At 44.4% G+C, this 15,663-nt stretch overlaps 1 protein-coding gene across 1 annotated transcript in view; it reads right to left on the bottom strand.

The window, feature by feature from the left end:
* The window catches only part of TRIM24 (tripartite motif containing 24), a 659,378-nt gene that overhangs the window by 363,872 nt on the left and 279,843 nt on the right, over positions 1-15,663 (bottom strand). The window lies entirely within an intron of this gene.

Here is a 15,663-nt window from a genome sequence, read left to right as displayed (position 1 = left end):
CAGAACCTGATTCAATGAGCAGATATTTTTAGACCTGCCCATGTTAAACCTGATGGCCCTGCGAAGCTTCAGGAAACGTAGTGTCCTCTGGGGCCCTTTCAGCTGACAAAAGATTTAAAAACTAAGACACAAGAATGTTTGGTTCATTGAAATGGAAATGCTAATGCATCTTGAGTACAACTTTTACGCAGATGAATAAGGTAAGCTTGCCTTGAGTGAAAGCAAACTTCTAAAAACCACCTCGCATTCGAAAAACCACCACATGAGGACGATCCTTCACCTACATCGCAGCAAAGAGCTGGAACAACCTGCCCCTATACGTCAGACAAAGTCCATCGCTCACCATCTTGAGGAAGAACTTCAAAATGTGGCTCTTTGGATGAGGGTCCCCCTGTCCCACCCCCCAACCCTAAGCTCCTTGAGACGCTCATGGGTGAGTAGCTGTGCTTTACAAAAACTGATTGAATGAGTGAAGTGCACATGTATTTTGTTTATCATTAGGTCCTGGAATTCTAAACTCTTCTTGACGATTTCAGATCCAGAAGAGCTGTCTTTCATGAACAGAACTGGAGAGCCCTCCCTGTAGATGGGCTCAAAGGGCTGCAGCATCACGTGACCGAACACTGTGTTGAACTCCCATGGCACCAGAGAGTATCGAAAAGTGGTAAGCACTGAAAAAGGCCCTTCTTGAACTGTTTGATGAGACTTTGAGCACCCAATAATGGAGAATTAACAGATCTTTTCAATCTTGAAAAAGCAGCTGGATGCACTGTTAATGAGGAGTAGTTCAGGTCTTCCTCAGATAAATGGATAATCTACAGCAGCAGATAGTGCAAAAGTATTACGATGGCATTTAGTATTTTAGAAAGGACCATAGACAGAAATGCTTCCGCTTGATGTTGTAGGTTTTAGCTGTAGCGGGCTACAAAGCTTGGACTAGAATTTCTCTGGGACTGGATTCAGTCAACTGGTCGAATTCTAGGTGGTTAGGCACCAAGATGTCAGGTTCAGTGACTTCAAGTCATGTTGTATGGACTTACTGTAGGAAGATGATCCATTCTGCACTGATCACCCTTACTGACTGAAAGTACAATGTGCTCGGCTTACCAGGCCCAGGGCCAGTGCGCTGTCCTCTAAAGTTATATGGAACTGGTATAATTGTAATTGGCCAAGACACCTGTAAGGCCCTAGTATACGGCAGGGCATTTAAGTTGAGACCCTAGTGGACTTAATTCTCTTTAGTGTGCACTGCTGTGGCCCAAGGGTAGAGTGCCTTGTTATAAAAAGCAGGGATTAAATATGTTTTATATGCCTTGGTAGGGGAAAAACAGCCAGTCGTTTTTAAGGGTGTAGCCTACCAGAAGGCGCAGCTGTCTAGTTTGCTAAAGGCACCTTGGGAAATTTCAGAAAGTTGACATAGGAAGGCATTCCGCTTGCTGATTACCATTGGCTTTGTGGTTTGCAACTCATACTTTCTGGATTTCCATTTGCTGGCTTTATTTGCTTTAGGCTCACCAGGTTCAGTCTGTCCCTCCCACTTCCCTAACTGTGCTTTTGCTATCTTTCCACAAACTTGCTTTCTGTTTCTCTACGCCACTTCACTCTACTCTGAAACAATCCACTGCACTCTACGCCACTCTGCACCACTAAACTCTAGTCTTAACCAGTGCAGTCCACGCCAATGCGCTCTACTCCGCATCACTGTACTCTATGCCACTGCTCTCTATGCCACTCTACGCCAGCTCTACACCACTGCTCTGACACTACTCTGCAACACTGCACTCGGACACTACACTACTCTACACTACTCCACTCTATGCCACTGCACTAAATGGCACTGCACTCTACTCTGCATCACTCTACGCTACTGGACTGTGCCACTTTACACCATTCAACTCTATCCCTTATGCCACTGCCCTCTGCATCACCTCACTCTGTGTGCGCTTCTCCACACTGCACCACTCCACTCTACTACGCACCACTTTAATCTACACCACTGCATTCTAGGACGCTGCATTGTACATCACTGAAGTCAGTGTCACTGCACTCTTATGTCACTATACTCTACATTCTATGTCAATGTCCTCTACACCAGTCCAGTCTACTCTATATCACTCCAGTGTATGCCAGTCTTTGCAACTCCACTCCAATAGACAACACTCTCTGCCACTCCACTCTACAACACTCTACTTTTCGCCATTCCACTCTACGACACTCCTCGCCATTCTCCTCTATGGCACTAATGTTTATCCCTGCTGAATGGCAGCAATACTGTGAACAACATGACTAAAACAAATTGAAAAAGCCAATAGCTCTTGCACAGGCAAGACCTATTGGCTTTGCCAATGCTTGTCCCTTATTGTAGTGCTGCTAGCCCCTTAAACTAACATGGGAAGGTTTTACTGAACCGTAATAAAGTCTACATTTTGATTAGAGCTAGCTAGCAATGTCAATCAAATTATCAAAATAATGGTTACAATAAATCCATCACCTTCCACTGTCGGATTTATTATAACTACTGCAAGAAAGATGTTTTAGAACTTACTATCCTGAAGTTGCCTAAAGAAGCCCTGTAGCAGCCTCTTCTGATTGGTCAGCCTTTTACAGTCTGAGCCAAGCTGCTCCCTGAGTAGGTGTGAAGAAGCCTGGGACTGAAACAATACAACCATTTGTTAGGAGATCTGTTTCATGGAGAAGCTAGGAGAGGAAGGAGCGCCTGGGGAGATAAGCTGGACTTCACAGGCAGAAGAGCAGAGGTCACAGGAACCAGGCCAGCCCCCACTTTCTTGACTCCCCCACCAGGTGGGAGCCTCCCCGAATTATATTAGGAGAGAGTCTGAAGGGGGAAGTGTAGTCAGATGTTAGCCACACCTTTAGGTTGGGTTACACCGACACACACTCCAATAACAGAATTTCGATTTTTGGGAGAACAGTGCATTCTGTGTCAAAAATATGCTGCACTTTGCAGGACGTGGTCATAGGAGGGAGTAGGGTAGCTTTACACCCACTGGTTGGAGTGTCCCCTCTTTCTGCCAGACCAGAATGAAGGATAAATATGGCAGAGCTGTAAGAGCCCCTCAGAACAACGCCTGAAAAAAACAGGACGGCCCTGCTGGACCCCTAGACTGCACCAAAGACATGACTGCACTTTGAAGGACTGTACACCTGCTGCACTCACAAGGCTCATCAAAGAAAGGACTGTGCCCAATTCCAAAAAGAAAGGAATGGGCTCCCTGACCAACAACAGGTATAAAAGTGCTGAAGAGGTCACCTGTAAAGCCAAAGAGATAACGCCCCAGCTGGCCAGTTGTAACTAGCAAAAGCATTGTGGGAGACTGAGTTCTAGCCCTCAAGTGGCAGTCCAGAGCCTCTGAACCCTTGGCCAGTGCTTGAGGAAACTTATCTCCCCAAAGGAAAAAAGAACAATCTGGTAGACTTATCAAAACCAACGCGAACCAACCCAAGACGACGCAAAGCACCACTGCTTAGCAGCAAGCTTGAAGAAAACAGACACAAGTTGACGCAAAGCCTTACTGCACAGCCTCGTATGAACCAATGCAGCACAAAGCGTCATAATGTGAGACCGTAAATCACAGCCCTCCCAGCTCCTTGGAACACACGCTGGATGACGTGAAGCCTGCAAAGCAACGCCGTGCAGACCGTGCACTCAGGACATAAGGTAGCCTGCTCAGCGGGCCCAAGTTGGTCCTGTGCCCACCCTGTGGTCCATCACAGTCAGCCTAAAACTTTGACTTTGTCCCTGACTACAGCGAATAGATAGCAGCAAGTGGAGTTTTGTGCTTTTTTGGCGCCCACATTTCTTTATTTTAATCTTTGAAAATTCATATCTCCAGTTCCTTACATTGGATTTGTGTGTTTTTGCTGTCATTTGAAAGATAAAACTATTCTCTATTTTAATTAATAGCAGTTGAATCTTTATTGTGTTATGACTGTTATTCATTTACTGTTTTGGTGATATTAAAGGCTTTACTCTTACCTGTCTCCTAGGTTCAGCATGACTGATTGTTGCCAAGATACCAAGAGTTGAGCAAGGAAACTTGACTGGACCTTATTAGTGATTTTGGTATTATTACTAGCTAAAGAGCATACCTACACCTACTAACAATCCACTTTCCTATATTTGCCCATTATTTTTGGAAAAGAGTATCAGGTGAAGTAGCAATCAGATAGGTGGACAGCTTTCCTCTCAAACTAAATATATCATATATAACCGGTGTGGCCATGCTGGAGCAATGAGAATCAGTAAGCATGGCTTTGCATTGGCCTAACAAAGTAACCTTGGGATTAAGGAGAAACAGTGGAAAGGAGAAGAAGTTTGACCAATTCATTGAGACGAGCAAAGAATTTCTTGTTCTGCAGTGTGGCAAATAGGTCTAGCATGGGGTAGCCCCACTTCTTAAAGACTTGTTGGAATTGAAGGTTGTTGGGCTCTTGCTTGTGGCAATGTGACAGAGGGCATCTGTGTTTGTTCTGAGTCAGTGGTAAAGGTCCCACATAGTTATCAACTTTGTTCACTGTTGCCCAGTAAAATTGTAGATGTGATTCCTTCCACAGAGCGCAGGTCCTTGTGCTATAAAAAGTGAGAGGGGGGAATAGAGGGAGATATTTTGGGCAAAATTAGGGATCTCAATTTATAGGGCTGCTGTGCCACCAATTCTGCAAGTACTGTCTTGTAGCCTGGATATAAAGAGACATGGAAGCAGACATCCTGTATATCAAAGAAGGTGAGAAATTCTCCATTCTGCAGCAATAGGACTTTTTAAAGGAATACCATTTGAAATTATTGTTTTTTCCTCCATAAAACCGGTTGGGTTTCTCAAGGCCCAAGACTGGTAGTCATCTTCCTGTCTTTTTTGCACCAGAAAGGATCTGAAGTAGAAATCAAAGTTTCTCTGGGCCTTGTGAATATTTTGATCCTTCTTTTAGGGGGTCCTACATTGTTGTGGAGCTTATGGTCAATTTAACACTGCTATTTTTAACGCTCCTAACCTGATGAAAAGAAATGATTGTATGAAGTAAGTGCTAACAACTGAGGATATGAGGCCAAAGATGAAAATTAGTTACTTAACCTGTAACTGTAGTTCTCCAGTATTGGAATCTTTCATAGATTCACATGCTTGAATCATTCCCCGTCGTCGAGATGGGAGTCCCCGGTACAAATTACACAAGTAGTGTTGAAATATATTAACAAAAGGGCCCTAGGCCTCTTCAATTTAATAGTCTATCAGAGTCATTTTTAGGAAAAGGACCAAACTTGAGCATCCACCAATCAGACCACACCACCCTCTAGAATGCGCTTGAGAGAAGCTCCAGTGCCTCAGATTTTTCAAGCACAAGTGCATTAAAGAGAGGAAAAAGAGAGAGGAAGGTGAAAGTGAGCTTCTCCGGGGAGGTGGGTGGGTCGCATGTAAATCTATGAAAGATTCCAATACTGGAGAACTACAGTTACAGGTAACTAATTTTCTTACTCCAGTATTGGAACTTTCATAGATTCACATGCTTGAATCAGAGTAGCGAGCAGTACTTATGCACATTGTACCATTGCAACCATGTATGTCACAAAACACCTGAATTTATAAAACATATATGTGTGTGTGTGTGTGTGTGTGTGTGTGTGTGTGTGTGTGTGTGTATATATATATATACACACACACACACACACACACACACACACACACACACACACACACACACACACACACACACACACACCATCCAAAAATTAGCAGTGCACTCCATCAAGGTACGAATAATTCTTGATTTAATTTGAAACAAAGGAGCATAACAACGCGTTTCGACCATTAGGTCTTTCTCGAGTTCAAACATCCAGTTCACACTGCAGATCTCTTTTATAGAGAAAACTTTTGTACTATAATAATGCATGCTGGGAATTATAGTTCAATCATAAATAATTTTAGAGCGGAATTTCACAAGTTAATTTCTCTAAGGGAGAATACAGTCATATTAGAATTCTAACATTGTATAAAGAAATAACCAGATAACAAATTCACTTCATTTTTCATTTACAACTCAACTTCTGTTATTCTCACAATTAATTCAATTAATTTTGTGTGACCATTTATTTCATCCTCAATTTTTAAACAATTTTATAATAATTATGTATTTATAATAAATAACCAAAATTAAAGTATTATTCCAAATTTATATCTTGTGTGAATCAGGACTTACTTAAAAAAGAATTTTTATCTAAAACTCACAAGATAATTGAGACAGTTACTAAAATTCTCATCACGATCAAAGCACTGGTTGACTTTACAGACTTGTTATATATATTGTTTGGATTGTGCACCTATAAATGAACATAAAGTTCTTCATCATTATTCATCACAAAAGGGGCCTTAGTTTTCATCTGAATTATGAACCTCGATTCCAATTGCCTCAACTTTCTAACTCGGTCCCCTCCTCTTTCACGATCTGGGATATGATCAATACCGTTGTATCGCAGTGTTTTCCAATCACTTAATGTATGTGTTTGTAGGTGTCTGGCTGTTGCATATGTGTAATCTCTATGAGTGATAGCTCTAATATGTTTTGGATTCTTTTCTTTAGCGCACAAATTGTGCTGCCAATGTATTTAAGGCCACAATGACATTCTATAATGTAAATTACATATTTTGTGTTACATGTAATTTTATGTTTAATGAACCATTCCTGTCCATTTGATAATTTAACTTAGTTTCATTGATTGTCCTATTTTGCATGCTTTACAGCAATTACATTTGAAGAAACCCTTTTGCTCCACCTCTAGCCAGTTGCTATCTTTTTCGAGCACAAAGTGACTTTTTACCAATATATCCTTGATGCTAGGTGCCTTTTTGTATGAGAACATAGGTTTCGGGCCTACTATGGGTCCTAAATACAGATCTCTGCTTATTATTCTCCAATGTTTACACAAAATATTTTTAAATTAGTGTACTATCTTTGGTATACTGCATGATCATTCACATTGTTTCTTTGGATTCTCTTTCTCTTTTATTAAACAGAAATTCTTCTCATTTTTTGGACTGAATAATATTTAAATTTCTCTTAAGGATCTTTTCATTATATCCTCGAGTCTTAAATCTCTCATATGTTTCATCAAGCTTCAATAATAAGTCCTTTTCATGAGAACAATTTCTCCTCATTCTGATGAATTCCCCCAAGGGAATGCTGTTTACCAAAGGTTTGGGATTAAAGCTTTTCCCATGTAGCACACTGTTACATGCAGTATCCTTACGATACACTGTGGTTTAAATTTTGTTGTTCTCAATGTAGATAGTAATATCTAAGAAATTTATGGATGTTTTGCTAGTTTCACAAGTAAATTTCAGACCCACCTCATTATCATTTAAAATATTGAAGTATTGCATAAATTCATCCTTTGATCCATTCCAGATTATGAAAAGGTCATCTATGAAACGGACCCACAGTAATGCTTTTTCAGCGAATTCCTCATTATTTTTGTTCCATGCTATCTCTCTTTCCCACCAGCTGATTACTAGGTTGGCGTAATTTGGAGAAAAGGAGATGCCCATGGCTGTACCACATAATTGATGATAGATCTCATGATAAAATATAAAGATATTATTTTTTAAACACATTTCAATCATATCAAGTAGCATTTTTGAAAGTTCTAATTCTGAGATGTTACGTTGTTTCAAAAAATATTCACAGGCATTTAACCCAATTGTGTGATTGATGGATGTATAGAGAGAGATAACATCTATTGTAACAAGTAGATAATTTTCATGCCGATCCAAATCTAATAATATCTTTAGAAGATCTCCAGAGTCCTTAATATATGAACTGGGAGGTGGGTGGGTCGCATGTAAATCTATGAAAGATTCCAATACTGGAGAACTACAGTTACAGGTAACTAATTTTCTTACCCCAGTATTGGAACTTTCATAGATTCACATGCTTGAATCAGAGTAGTGAGCAGTACTTATGCACATTGTACCATTGCAACCATGTAAGTCACAAAACACCTGAATATAGCCTTGAATCTGTAGGTGAACATAAGAGACATAAACAATGTGCATACCTGATCTAGGATGGAGGGATGAAAGAGATGGCTCACCTTCACCTGAAGAGGTTCCTGAGGACTGCTTGGCCCACTGCTACCTCTCCTTGAGATAGTGATTCCAAGCAGTAATGTCTTGTAAATATATGACAGCTCTTCCATGTTGCTGCTCTGCAAATGTCTTGCAAGCAAACCCCCGCAAACAGCACTGTTGAGGAAGAAACTGCCCTCGTAGAATGAGCGCGTACTGATTAATGCAGAGGTTTACCCGCTGCTTGATGATGAAATCGAATGGCTGAGGTGATCCATCTGGATATACTCTGCTTGGAGAGTGGTTGGCCTCGTCTGGGTGCACTGTAGGCCACAAACAATTGATTAGAGCGGCGAAAGGACTTAGTTCTGCCCAAGAAGAATTGAACACATCTCAACGTTTAAGGAGTGTAATGCTCTTTCTGCAGGACTAGAAGGATGTGGAAAAAAGATTTTGAAAACCAAGGGCTCGTTGATGTGGAAGTCCGAAGGGACCTTCGGGATGAAATGCGGGTTTGTGCGCAGCAGTAGTCGGTCTTCTTTAATCTGTAAGAACGGTTCTTGTATGGAGAGGGCCTGTACCTCACTGACACGTATGGCTGATGTGAGAGCGACCAGTAAAGCAACCTTCCAAGACAGGAATTTCAGAGAGGCTTTATGAATCGGCTCAAACAGATGCTTCATCAACTGTGCTAAAACAATATTCAGGTTCCACAAGGGAGGAGGAGGTCTGAATGGGGGAAAAGACCCTGAAAAGTTCTTTCAAAAACCGTTTGATTAAACAAGAGGAGTACAGCGAGGGTGAAGAGTCTGAGCGCCTGTATGATGCTATTGCCGCCAGATGTACCTTTATGGAGGAATGTGCCAGGCCTGCTTGCGCTAAGTGCAATAAATACGGCAATATTTCTTCCGGCGGTGAGGATAGTGGATCAGTTTGCCAATGATAACACCAGAAACAAAATCGTTTCCATTTGCAAGAGTAAGCCTTATTAGTGCTATCCGCTCCAGCTCTGGACAAAATGTCCCTACATTCCTGTTGGATATTCAGATGTGCAAACTCCCTGTGCCCAGGAGCCATGCTGACAATCGTATTGACTGAGGATCGGGTGCGATATTTGTCCTTTGTTCATTGTTAGTAATTGTGGAGACGGTTTCAGTGGAATGTGAGGCTTCATTGATAGAAGAAGCAGCTCCGCAAACCAGTGTTGGTGCGGCCAGTACGGAGCTATCAATATCAGAATGCATAGCTCTGCCTTCATCTTCGTGAGGACTCTTGGGATCAATAGAATTGGAGGAAAGGCGTAAGCCAAGATGTCTGACCAAACTATGGAAAACGCACTCCCCCAAGATCCCTTTTGGTGATGCCAGCTTGCGAAGTACTGGCATTTGGCATTCCACTTGTTGGCAAACAGGTCTATTGTTGGCGTTCCCGAGTGGGAAAAGATATAGTCCACCGTGGACTGGTCCAGCTCCCACTCGTGGCAGCTCGATCTTTGCCTGCTGAGCGAGTCTGCTATCTTGTTCTCTATCCCCGGCAAATGCACAGCTGTGAGTGTGATGCCTTGCTGCGAGGCCCAATTCCAAATTCTTTGGGCTTCCTTGGAGAGGGTGAGAGATCTTGTACCAAAGGACTTCCTCAGAGAGAGGGTGTTACACCCTCTCCCTTTGGAAAAAGGTGTTAAGGCAGGGGAGGAATAGCCTCCCCCAGCCTCTGGAAATGCTTTCATGGGCACAGATGGTGCCCATTTCTGCATAAGCCAGTCTACACCGGTTCAGGGACCCCTCAGCCCTGCTCTGGCGCGAAACTGGACAAAGGAAAGGGGAGTGACCACTCCCCTGACCTGCATCTCCCCTGGGAGGTGCCCAGAGCTCCTCCAGTGTGCTCCAGACCTCTGCCATCTTGGAAACAGAGGTGCTGCTGGCAAACTGGACTGCTCTGAGTGGCCAGGGGCAGCAGGTGACGTCAGAGACTCCTTCAGATAGGCTCCTTCAGGTGTTGCTAGCCTATCCTCTCTCCTAAGTAGCCAAACCCTCTTTTCTGGCTATTTAGGGTCTCTGCTTTGGGGAATTCCTTAGATAACGAATGCAAGAGCTCATCAGAGTTCCTCTGCATCTCTCTCTTCACCTTCTGCCACAGAATCGACTGCTGACTGCGCTGGAAGCCTGCAAAACTGCAACAAAGTAGCAAAGACGACTACTGCAACTCTGTAACGCTGATCCGGCCGCCTTCTCGACTGTTTCCCTGTTGGTGCATGCTGTGGGGGTAGTCTGCCTCCTCTCTGCACTAGAAGCTCCGAAGAAATCTCCCGTGGGTCGACGGAATCTTCTCCCTGCTACCGCAGCACCAAAGAACTGGATCACCAGTCCCCTGGGTCTCCTCTCAGCACGACGAGCGAGGTCCCTTGAATCCAGCAACTCTGTCCAAGTGACTCCCACAGTCCAGTGACTCTTCAGTCCAAGTTTGGTGGAGGTAAGTCCTTGCCTCCCCAGGCCAGACTGCATTGCTGGGAACTGCGTCTTTTGCAGCTACTCCGGCCTCTGTGCACTTCCGGCGGAAATCCTTTGTGCACAGCCAAGCCTGGGTCCACGGCACTCTAACCTGCATTGCACGACTTTCTAAGTTGTCCTCCGGCGGCGTGGGACTCCTTTGTGCAACTTCGGGTGAGCACTGTTTCACTCCTCTTCGTAGTGCCTGTTCCGGCACTTCTGCGGGTGCTGCCTCTTCTGAGAGGGCTCCTTGTCTTGCTGGACGCCCCCTCTGTCCCCTGACGCAATTGGCGACATCCTGGTCCCTCCTGGGCCACAGCAGCATCCAAAAACCCTAACCGCACGATTTGCAGCTAGCAAGGCTTGTTGGCGGTCTTTCGGCAGGAAAACACTTCTGCACGACTCTTCACGACGTGGGACAGCCATCCTCCAAAGGGGAAGTTACTAGCCCTTGTCGTTCTTGCAGAATCCACAGCTTCTACCATCCGGTGGCAGCTTCTTTGCACCCACAGCTGGCATTTCCTGGGCATCTGCCCACTCCCGACTTGATCGTGACTTTTGGACTTGGTCCCCTTGTTCCACAGGTACCCTCATTTGGAAATCTATTGTTGTTGCATTGCTGGTTTGTGTCTTTCCTGCAGAATTCCCCTATCACGACTTCTGTGCTCTTTGGGGATCTTTAGTGCACTTTGCACTCACTTTTCAGGGTCTTGGGGTGGGCTATTTTTCTAACCCTCACTGTTTTCTTACAGTCCCAGCGACCCTCTACAAGGTCACATAGGTTTGGGGTCCATTCGTGGTTCGCATTCCACTTTTGGAGTATATGGTTTGTGTTGCCCCTATCCCTATGTGTCCCCATTGTATCCTATTGTAACTATACATTGTTTGCACTGTTTTCTAAGACTATACTGCATATTTTTGGTATTGTGTACATATATCTTGTGTATATTTGCTATCCTCATACTGAGGGTACTCACTGAGATACTTTGGCATATTGTCATAAAAATAAAGTACCTTTCTTTTTAGTATATCTGTGTATTGTTTTCTTATGATATTGTGCAAGTGACACTAGTGGTACTGTAGGAGCTTCACTCGTCTCCTAGTTCAGCCTAAGCTGCTCTGCTAAGCTACCATTATCTATCAGCCTAAGCTGCTAGACACCCTATACACTAATAAGGGATACCTGGACCTGGTGCAAGGTTTAAGTACCCCTTGGTACTCACTACAAGCCAGTCCAGCCTCCTACAGACACGAAATGGAAAATGTCTTCCGGCTACCATGAATCTCAGGTATTGTCTGTGGGTAGGGTGGATGGGACTGTGGAAATATGCGTCTTTTAGGTCTAGTGTAGACATGAAATCTCCCTGGTTCAGACGCAGGAGGACATCCTGCAGGCTTATCAAGCCGAATAACTGCTTTTTTAAGTAGATGTTTAGTTCCCGTAGGTCGAGGATCGGCCTCCAATCTTTCCACTTCTTGCAAATGAGAAAGAACCTGGAATACAACCCTCTTCCTCGCTGTGACCGAGGTACCTTCTCTATAGCTCCTTAGAGGAGCATCTTGTTGATCTCCCTCTTGAGGTGATCTGGGTACCTTGAAGGAGTCCTGCGAGGAGGATTGGAGGGAGGCAGCTGGATAAACTCCAGAGTGTGGCCCTGTTTTACTAATTGGAGGACCCATTTGTCTGATGTGATGACTCGACATTGCTTGAGGAACAGGGATATCCTTCCGCCTAGAACCAGAGGAGGAGAGTTGGGTGTAGCCGGCGCCTTGGATGTATCAGGCTCTACGAGCCGAGTCTTTAGCAGGGTGAGTTGAGCGTCCCCTATTGTCAGATCTACCATAAGCTGCTTGCGGTGGCTGCCTTTGTGGGTAATATTGATGTAACTGGTGAGATGAGGAAGGACAGGCTGAATATCTATACTGCTGATACCCTCCTCTATATGAATGTTGTCCACGTCCTCTAGCTCGAAAGGAAGGCTTACGAAACTGGAGAGTCCCTAATGATCTTGCCATATAAGTGTCAGATTTGATAGATTGTAAAGCCTTGTCAATATGTTTACCAAATAATGCCTGCCCATCGAAAAATAGGTCTAAAATCTTATTCTGGACCTCAGGCCAGAATGATGTAGCCTTTAGCCAACCTTGTCTCCTAAGTACAGCCGCACCTGTGAGCTGTCGAAATGCTGACATGGCTATGTCCATTGCACAGTCTATGAGTTCCGCTGACGTGCGCTGACCTTCTTGCAACGTCTTCTTTGCCTCTGATCTTCCGTCCTCCAGCAACTGGTCAATATGCGGAGCGATGTCTGCCCATAGTTGTCTGTCGAACCTGGCTAACACCGCCAGTGAGTTAGCAGCTCTTATCACTGGGCTAGCCATCGAGGAGAACCTCTTCCCAATGTTGTCTAGCCATCCACCTTCTTTGTCAGGAGGTGCAGAAATCGGAGCAGACGGATTCTTGGACTTCCTCTGTGCCGCCTGAGCCACCACTGAGTCCGGATGGGGATAACCAATTAGACATGCTGGGGCATCCTCTGGTGCCTTGTATTTTTTGTCCAAACGAAGCAGCACTGCTGTGACAGTGGCAGGATAGTGCATCACTTTTAGGCCTTCTTCCCACAAGTAGCAGACCAGCGGAATAGAGCGCACAGATTTTTGAAACGGCTCTTTAAAATCATAAAGAAAACAATCTGTCTGTTTTGATGGCATTGGCAAGCAAAACGCTAAGCTGCTCTTTCCAGGAGATTATCAAATCCTCCGATGTCGTCTGGAGGGGACTCCACCTTTGATTGGGAAGGAGGAGGAGGAGCAGGAACAATGTATTCATCCCATTCGGAATGAGTGTACAGGAGCTCCCCTTCTTCGTGATCACATTCCGACATGTCAGTGTCCTGAGGTAAGGTCATATCCGGCGTAGACACATTTGTTAGCGGTAAAGAAGCCGGTCTCTGACATGGAGTGGTAACCCCAGAGACGGGCGATGGAGGAGGTTGCTCCCCTTGAGGAGGAAAACGCCTGCTGTAATCAGCCAGCATTGCTCAGAGGTCAGATAGTAAAGAGGTTAAAATGTACGACCCCTTCTTGATATTGTTGGTCTCCTCCATAGAATTGAGGGTCATAGGTTTCATCAAATTCGTCTACGTCCTGATATTTAACGTTTAATTGAGATGGGCTAGGGGCTGCCCCAAATGGTCTCTCGTCGTCCGAGTCTTCATCTCCCTCTAACAAGTGCACTGGTATGAGAGAGGTCACCCTACTAGGTGAGGTGTGCTTTGGGGTAAGTCTTTCATGTGTTTTCTGATGTTTTTCCCTCATCGACAGTGCAGACATAGTCTTCGTTGATGGTGGAGTCCTCAATGACGAACACATGGAGATTTTGATCGACGAGAGCCTTACCGAAGAGTCTACCGTTGACGATGGTAAAGCCGATACCGTCCTAACCGCCGGCGACGATAATGAAGTGTAGACGTTCGTCGACGATGAGGTCGTCGATGCCACTCTCGTCGACGGTGGGGCACTTGTCGACGACGATGTCGTCAGAACTGTCGTCGACGGGTGTAGGTCGTCGTTGGCGGTGAGAAAGCACTCACCGATGGTCTCGTCGACGCTGAGTCTGTCGTTGATGGTACTTTTTTTTGTAGAAGTAGATGAAGGCCTTTTGAAAGGCACAGATGGCGGTACAGAGGATTACTTTTTATGCCTCTCAGAACTGCTGGCATGACCTCTCTCCCCTTTTCTGGAAGATTTTTGAGGTGAAGTAGATGGGTTGCGGCCCTTGTAAGACCCTGAGGCAGTCTTTTTGTGGGCTTTTCTCGATTGTTGGGAGGGAGTTCTTGTGTCTGATCTCGCCCTTTTTGATGACTTTTTAGATATTGAAGAGCCATCACTATCAGAGTCAGATACTGGATTCTCTCTGTATTCAAGTTTTTGCAGCTAAATCAATAATATGCCTTCTCTATCCTTGAGAGTCTTAGAGGAAAAGGTACGACAAACCTTACAGTCCTTGACTGAGTAGTCTGGATAGAGGCAGTAAATACAATCCTGATGAGGGTCTTCAGAATGTAGTCTCTTCTTACCACAAGTTTTGCAATTTCTGAATAAACCCTTCTTCTCTTTGTCAGACATGTTGAAGGTGTTATTCCAATCAGTTCAAAGAAGTTTTTCGCAGAGAAAAATATGTTGAAGCTAATCCAAAAGGTGTGAAGAAAGAGCAGAGCTCTGAGGAGACTCCCTAGCACGACGTGCAGTAGAAAATCTGAGGTGATGGAGCTTCTCTCAGGAGGATTCTAGAGGGTGGTGTCGTCTGATTGGTGGATGCTCAAGTTTGGTCCTTTTCCTAAAAATGACTCTGATAGACTGTTAAATTGAAGAGGCCTAGGGCCCTTTTGTACTGTGCATGTGAATCTATGAAAGTTCCAATACTGGAGTAAGGCTAAAGACCCCAATTATTTGGCGAACTGAGTATAATCAGCTCAGCAGGATTACAAAGGTTCAGCATAAGGCCGTCTGTTTAGCCAGATCTTAAGCTTGTCTAGCAGTGCAGAAAGGGCCCCCAGAAGCAGATTCTTCACCACCAGAATTTTTACTTACCAATCAATAGGGTCCCTAGAATAGCATTATACATGGTGAGGCACTATATATAGTTTAAAGTTCACATTATACTTTGAGGGTTTACTTATTGGGACCCTCATCCTCCAAATGCTCATGACATGATTATTATGGTTATGCGCAGCATACTAGGAGGGGGGGGGGGCACTCTTAAGGCATCCTTTACGACAAGGAAAGAAATCTCCACCACGATGTCTGTGTGTGGGAGAGATGAATGGAGGTCAATCAAATAATGAGTTTTCCCCTGCTAATGTAGAGGAAATCCAGTCATCTAACCCCCATACTGTCATCTCATGGTGCAGAACTGAGAACCTGATTTGGATGTGTATTCAGTGAATGAAAAGGACGAAAAGAAGGGGGTTTGCAATCCCCTGCCTAAATCTCTAGTTGCAGGCATTTGGTAGTAAAGCGGTTTCTGACACTACTGCAAATGGGCTAGCATTTGTCAGTGGTCAAACTAATGTATCCAGGACCTGAACTTTCAGTATTTA

Source organism: Pleurodeles waltl, chromosome 4_1 (genome assembly GCF_031143425.1).
Source record: "Pleurodeles waltl isolate 20211129_DDA chromosome 4_1, aPleWal1.hap1.20221129, whole genome shotgun sequence".
Classification (NCBI taxonomy): domain Eukaryota; kingdom Metazoa; phylum Chordata; class Amphibia; order Caudata; family Salamandridae; genus Pleurodeles; species Pleurodeles waltl.
Note: the sequence above shows the minus strand (reverse complement) of the source record. Positions and strands in the feature narration are given on the sequence as shown.